The sequence below is a fragment of the Erythrolamprus reginae genome, chromosome 1, assembly GCF_031021105.1.
Source record: "Erythrolamprus reginae isolate rEryReg1 chromosome 1, rEryReg1.hap1, whole genome shotgun sequence".
Taxonomy (NCBI): Eukaryota; Metazoa; Chordata; class Lepidosauria; order Squamata; family Dipsadidae; genus Erythrolamprus; species Erythrolamprus reginae.
This window is the reverse complement of record NC_091950.1, coordinates 404536739-404544667: the sequence shown is the minus strand read 5'-3', so window position 1 is coordinate 404544667 and position 7929 is coordinate 404536739.

Here is a 7929-nt window from a genome sequence, read left to right as displayed (position 1 = left end):
CAAGTTGGCCACCTGATTGTCAAGCCACTCCTACCTGGTCACATGGCCAGTAAGCCACACCCACAAAATAAGCCACGCCCTCAGTGTGGTAGTAAAAATTTTTGCAGCCCTTTACTGACTCAGGAGTTAGTAAGTTGTGGGACAAGCATATTAAAAACCTGAAGAAAATGTTTGGGAACTAAGAGGGGGGAAAAAAGAAGCTTTGTTGGTAGTTTTAAAAGAAGATGTGGTTTTGAAAAGCAGAATAAACCAAAAGAAGGAAGAGAGGAGGTTAACCCCCTGGTTTTTTCCTTTGAATTTTGTTGAATTGTAAACATGATGGAAACCGAGACATGGAATGGATACAGCAGGATATTAAAGATATAAATGAACAGTGTAAGATGAAAGAAATATCTGAAGATATGGACTGCATTGAAATAAAACTGGAGAATATACAAGGAATAATAAGTGCAGAACAGATAAATGAGGAAATCATTGAGGACACGGAAAAAGTGGAAAAAACAGAGGAACTGGGGGGAAAAACAACAAGAAAGAAAATACAACAAAGGGATGATAGAAATACCGAGGGTGAAAAAGAAATTGGAATAAAAGGGGAAGAAGAAATGGAAGGAAGAAATATTTTGACTGATCATTTCCATGTATCACTTCCCCAGGCCTATATTGTTTATGTATGGTATGTTGTGTGCATGTTTTTCAAATTATGGGTTTTTAGTTTTAATTATTAGATTTGTATTGTACATTGTTTTTTCTATTACTGTTGTGAGCTGCCCCGAGTCTACGGAGAGGGGCAGCATACAAATTTAATAAATAATAATAATAATAATAATAATAATAATAATAATCATTATCATCATCATCTCACTTGTTCTTTGCTTAGGCTCTGCCTAATTTGAGAGGCAAGATAGGCCTCCATTAAATTCTCAGATGCAGACTAATTACCAGCACACCAATTTTATTAATTCCTTCTTATCTTGAGTAGAGAAATCACCTACATTTTGCTGTTTAAAAAATGCTCCGGGGAAAAAATACAGGCATGGAAAACCACAATCAAAACAGCTTCTAGTAAGAATCAAGATTACAATACCAGGCTTGCAAAATAGGATTAAAAAAAAAAATCTAGAAAGGCTGGCTTTTACATTACTGAGCAGATCTACCATAACAGTGGCTGGATAATTTTGAGCAGTTGGAATTTAGCTTCCAGCTGTTGGAGAAAAGCCACAGAAATGAGTTACTGTATGTAGCAGAGCCAGCCTCATAAAATTCATTTTATAGTAGCAAACTGTATTTATGACTCTAGCCGGCCACTATCAGAAAGTCTAGTTTGCTAAAGGGTGTTTCATTTTTCTCTAGAATGTTGTACTGTGTTTTCCCCAAAATAAGACCCTGTCTTATACACTGCTCAAAAAAAATAAAGGGGACACTTAAACAACACAATATAACTCCAAGTAAATCAAACTTCTGTGAAATCAAACTAACCACTTAGGAACCAACATTGATTGACAATCAATTTCACATTCTGTTGTGCACATTCAACTTTGTACAGAACAAAGTATTCAATGAGAATATTTCATTCATTCAGATCTAGGATGCGTTATTTGACAGTTCCCTTTATTTTTTGAGCAGTATATTTTTTGACCCACAAAATATGGACTTGGCCTTATTATCAGGGTGGCGATGTCATATTATTTTTGGGGTGCAGAAGGCGGGCTGAGCCGCGAGACATGCATTTTGCTGAAGTCTGGCAGCTCTGTGGCGCTTCTCGGCCGAACTATTTAGCTCCAGTTCCAGTTCCAGCTCAAGCCATCACCATAGAGTGGGAAGCACACTCGCAGAGCGGCCACTGCCCTGGCTGGGGTTTGGAAGCCATAGAGGTGGGATTTGGGGGAGAGAAAGAAAGAAAGAAAGAAAGACTTCTTCTGCTTTTGGCTGCACACAAGGTAAGCAACAGAAGTCTTTCTTTCTCTCTCCCAAACTCCAGCTCTGTGGCTTCCAAACCCCAGCCAGGGAAATGGCCGCTCTGCAAATGTGTTTCCCACTCTATGGTAATGGTGATTGAAGGGCTCCCCTTCCCTCCTGCTCCTCTCCGCTCCAATCTCCCCACAGTCTACCTACCTGAGCCCTGACTGACCGGGCCTACTGGAAGTTTGGAAACAAACTTCCGTATGCCCGTTGAGATACTTTCGCCTTCCCCCAACTCTCTGGAAGGCCAAAAATCAGCTGGAGCTGACATAGAACAATGTCTTGCGTGCCCTCAGATATGGCTCAACCTGCCACCTGTGGCACACACATGCCATAGGTTCGCCATCTGGGGTCTAGAGCAGTGTTTTTCAATCAGCGTGCCACGGCACACTAGTGTGCCATGAGACATGGTCAGATGTGCCGTGGGGAAATTAAACATGGGTCCCCAAACTACCGTTCCTGCCAGGATATCCCTTTTGTGTTCATTGAAACACAAAATACATTTAAATTAATATAAATAATAAGAGAATGAGAACCACTAAATACATTTAGAAATTGCATTATTAACCATATGCATAGTATGTACTGTGTTAGAGTGTCATTTTGTGTCATTTTGGTTGGTGGTGTGCCCCAGGATTTTGTAAATGTAAAAAATGTGCCGCGGCTCAAAAAAGGTTGAAAATCACTGGTCTAGAGGACCTCCAAGGTCCCTTTCACTGATGTTAGTCTGTATTCTGTAATGCTTAAAGGCTTGGAGAATCCCTCTTGGTTCATGGTTAAGTAAATGGACTCGGATCAGGGTAGCAGAGCTCAAGTCCCCACATAGATTTGGAGATGACTTTGGGCTAGTTACTCACAAGTTGACTTCGGGCTAGTTACTTATCTAACCTAGGTAACCTTCGGGGTCATTACTGTATTGGGAAGGTAACATTAAGGGAGTTCCTTCTTCCCTAGAAGCTGCCTTGTGTTCTCAAGACAGAAAAAAACCCCAGGATATAAATACAATAAATATAATAACAAGTTAATAAAACCGAAAGCCGCAGCCCAGACGTTTGTTTCCGATAATCATCTAATGGCTGAGACACTCGTTGAAAGGTTATGCAGAAAGAGGAAATGGGAGGATAAGATGTTTCTGTTAAGAGGAAGATCTTCCCTGGCTGGCTTCTGCTTTGGCATCATCAAGTTTCCAGTCCTGAAGAGATTGGCTCCATTCCTGTGACTGTTTTGCGTCAGCATAGCTGGTGAAATACGTAATTTCATTTCGAGCAGCTTTTCCAAACTGCACTAACTTTTGGCTTGAAAGGGGAAGAAGAACAGAGAATTCCCTGTCATTAAAAAAAAAAAAGATTATTTTGGAGGTTGGCCAAAACTTTGATTCTGCAGGAGAAGTTAGGCACCAGTTATTGAGTGACCATTTGAAGTTACAATGAGATTGAAAAAAGTGACTCATGACCAGAATAGAATAGAATAACAGAGTTGGCAGGGACCTTGGAGGTCTTCTAATCCAATCCCCTGCTTAGGTAGGAAACCCTACACTACTTCTGACCAATGGTTATCCAACATCTTCTTAAAAACTTCCAGTGTTGGAGCATTCACAACTTCTGGAGGCCAGCTGTTCCACAGATTAATTATTCCAACTTTCAGGAAATTTCTCCTTAGTTCTAAGTTGCTTCTCTCCTTGTTTAGTTTCCACCCATTGCTTCTTGTTCTGACCTCAGGTGCTTTGGAGAATAGGTTGACTCCCTTTTCTTTGTGGCAGCCCCTGAGATATTGGAACACTGCTATCATGTCTCTCCGATCTTTCTTTTCATTAAATTAGACCAGTGCTTCTCAAATAGTGGGGCGTGTGCCCCTGGTTGGGGGCAGAGAGCAATGCTGGGTGGGGGCACGTGATCCTTTTTTTTTGCCACAGGGAGTGGGGATTTTTTTGCACCAAATAATAGCACACAGCACTGAGCAGGAGACATGAAGTGCAGATAACAAACCTTTAAGAGACACCATGGAAGAATATTTAACAGGGATGAAAAGAAAGGACAGAGCCGTAGATAATGAGACACAGATAAGTCTCCCGAAAGCTAAGAAATATGGCTAAGCATATGTAGCACTTGGCTTCACTGTGACTATGGTGGGAGACGTGGAAAGACCAGTATGTTTATTGTGTCTAAAAATGTTGGCAGTGGACAAGCATGAAGCCAAATAAATTAAGGTGTCACTTAAACACATGACACCCCAACCACGCTGATAAGCCGCTTGATTTTTTTCAGTGAAAACGTGCCAAATATTGCAAACAATCATCCCAGCAGAGTTGGGGGCATGCAAAATGTTTACTTTTTCCGGGGGGGAGGGGGGCGGGCGTAGCAGAAAATAATTGAGAAGCATTGAACTAGACCTACCCAGTTCCTGCAACCGAGCCGCCCCAAGCCGCCCCGAGTTTGCAGAGAGGGGCGGCATACAAATCTAAATAAACATAAACAATAAACATAAACATTCTTCATATACTTTAGCCTGCAGTCCCCTAATCTAGGGTGGGTTCCTCCTGGTTTGGACCAGATTACCCGAATCTGTAGCGGCCGCTGGTGATGTCACAATGGTGCCACGGATCCAGTTTGGTTGGTGCCAGTCCATGCATGCCACTATCTTTTGGGGGGATTTTTTTCGGAGTTTTTTACTCTTTGGAAGTTTTTTCCTCTGTTGCTGCTTGAAAAAGGACCCTCCCGTCCACTCCTGTGTTTATACTTACCTTTATTCCGTTGCCCAAAGCACAGCTGATCAGGTCCTCAGCTGTGTTTTGGGCTGATTATAGCTAGTGAGCATGCTTGGATGCAGAATTGCATGAGGGGATGCATGTGCAAAACATCTCAATCAGAACAGGTGGCGAAGGTAAGTGGAACCCATCCCTGCCCCATATCATCTTTGTTGTCCTTTGCACACTTTCTAGAGTGTGAACATCCTTTTTACATCATGGTGACCAAAACTGAATGTAGTATTCCAAGTGTGGCCTTATGAAGGCTTTATAAAGTGGTATTAACACTTTGCGTGATCTTGATTCAATCCCTCTGTTGATGCAGCCTAGAACTGTGTTGGCTTTTTTGGCAGCTGCTGCACACTGCGGGCTCATGTTTAAATGGTTGTCCACTAGGATTTCAAGATCCCTCTCACAGTTACTACTGTGGAGCAATGTACCACATATACTGTACCTGTGCATTTTGGGGTTTTTGCCTAAACGCAGAACCCTACTTTTTTCACCATTGATTTTATTAAATAGCATTCGATGTCCAAGTCTATCAAGATCCTTCTGTATTTTGAGCTTATCTTCTGGAATGTTGGCTATTCCTGCCAGTTTGATGTTTATTTTATTTATTAATCAGATTTGTATGCCGCCCCTCTCCGTAGACTCGGGTGCTATTATTCGGTGTCATCTGCAAATTTGACGAGTTCCCCATCTATCCCCTCATCCAAGTCATTGATGAAGATGTTGAAGAGTACTAGACCTAAAACAGAACCTTGGGGTACATTACTGCATACTTCCCTTCAGGTAGATGCAGTTCCATTGAGGACTACTCATTGAGTGTGGTTGGTCAGCTAGTTCTGAATCCAACTGGTGATGTTGCTGTCTAACCCACATTTTCATTTATCTGGTAGTAGGTTATGGTCTACTTTATCAAATGCATTACTGAAGTACAAATAAATTATGTCAACAACATTCATCTGGTCCACTAAGTTTGTCACTTTGTCAAAGAATGCAATAAGATTAGTCTGGCGTGATCTGTTTTTGACAAACTCATGTTGGCTTTGTGATATTCCTTTGTTTGCTTCTAGGGCGGAGTACAAGTGCACTAGAGTGCTTTCCGTCCCCTGTCCTATTGCTCTCCTATATCTCCTATACCTTTCTTCTATTCCTATATCTCTTCTTCTATTCTTTCATTGATATGTTCTATTACTATATCTTCTTTTCTATTCTTTCTTAGATATATTTTACTATGAGTATCTCCTCTATAACCTTCATCATGTATTTTACTATGTGTATATATATTTCCGTAGATTAACCTTCATCATGTATTTTACTATGTGTATATATACAGTGAACCCTCGAGTTTCGCGTCCTCGAGCATCGCGAAAGGGCTATATCGCTAGTTTTCAACCCGGAAGTAAACTCCACCATCTGCGCATGCGTGCCTTTTTTCTATGGCCACGCATGCGTAGATGGTGGAGTTTCCCTGGGCGGCTTCCCTGGGTCTTCCCCCTCTTGCCCCGGTACGGCGGCGCGAGCAACGGCGTGGGCGGGCGGGCGGCACGTGCGGGGACACCCCAGCTCCGCTTCCCAGCTGGGAAGCGGCCCCAGCAACAGCGTGGGCGGGCGGGCGGTGCGCGCGCGCTTGGGGAAACCCCAGCTCCGCTTCCCAGCTGGGAAGCAGCCCCAGCAACGCGCGCACGCTTGTGGACATCCCAGCTCTGCTTCCCAGCTGGGAAGCGGCCCCAGCAACGTGCGCGCGCTTGGGGACATCCCAGCTCCGCTTCCCAGCTGGGAAGCGGCCCCAGCAACAGCGTGGGCGGGCGGGCGGTGCGCGCGCGCTTGGGGAAACCCCAGCTCCGCTTCCCAGCTGGGAAGCGGCCCCAGCAACGCGCGCGCGCTTGTGGACATCCCAGCTCTGCTTCCCAGCTGGGAAGCGGCCCCAGCAACAGCGTGGGCGGGCGGGCGGTGCGCGCGCGCTTGGGGAAACCCCAGCTCCGCTTCCCAGCTGGGAAGCAGCCCCAGCAACGCGCGCGCGCTTGGGGACATCCCAGCTCCACTTCCCAGCTGGGAAGCGGCCCCAGCAACGGCGTGGGCGGGCGGTGCGCGCGCGCTTGGGGAAACCCCAGCTCCGCTTCCCAGCTGGGAAGCAGCCCCAGCAACGCGCGCGCGCTTGGGGACATCCCAGCTCCACTTCCCAGCTGGGAAGCGGCCCCAGCAACGGCGTGGGCGGGCGGGCGGCACACGGGGAAACCCCAGGCGCGAGCAACGGGGTGGGCGGGCGAAGGGCGGGCGGCGGTGGAAGTAAAAACACCATCTGCGCATGCGCAGATGGTGTTTTTACTTCCGCACCGCTACTTCGCGAAAAATCGATCATCGCTTGGGGTCCTGGAACGGAACCCTCGCGATGGTCGAGGGACCACTGTATTTCCGTAGATGTATGTAGATTTTTCTGAGTTCGGGTTTTGCCCCGTGTAATATTTTGAGTGTCTAGGCGACGTTTCGGTGAAATCACATTCACCATCATCAGGCTGAAGTTGTAAGCTTTGTGCTGCTGTAAATATAGTTTGTTTGCAACTGCCATTTGTTCCTTTTGCAGTTCCTTTTGCAGTTGCAAACAAACTATATTTACAGCAGCACGAAGCTTACAACTTCAGCCTGATGATGGTGAATGTGATTTAACCGAAACGTCGCATAGACACTCAAAATATTACACGGGGCAAAACCCGAACTCAGAACAATCTACATACATACATACATACATACATACATACATACATACATACATACATACATATATATATATACATACATACATACATACATACATACATACATACATACATATATATGTACCCACTAAAACTCTCATTGTGTATTGGACAAAATAAATAAATAAAATAAAATAAATAGGTGTTCGCTGATTCGTTGCTTGATTATCTTTTCCAGAATCTTCACTGGTATTGAGGTCAGGCTGATAGGTTTGTAGTTTCCTGGATCTGTTTTTTTGAAGACTACATCAGCAATTTTTCAGTCTTCTGGCAGTTCCCCAGTACTCCAGTTTTTACACTTGGAGCAGCATGAGGGTCACATGATCAAAACCCGGGCACTTGGCAACTGGCATGTTTTTATGACAGTTACATTGACCAAAGTTATCATCCTTTATAGCCTTCCCAGCTGGCTTCCAACAAGTAAATGAGAAAAGCCTGAATCAATAATTGTATGATTCGCCTGACAAC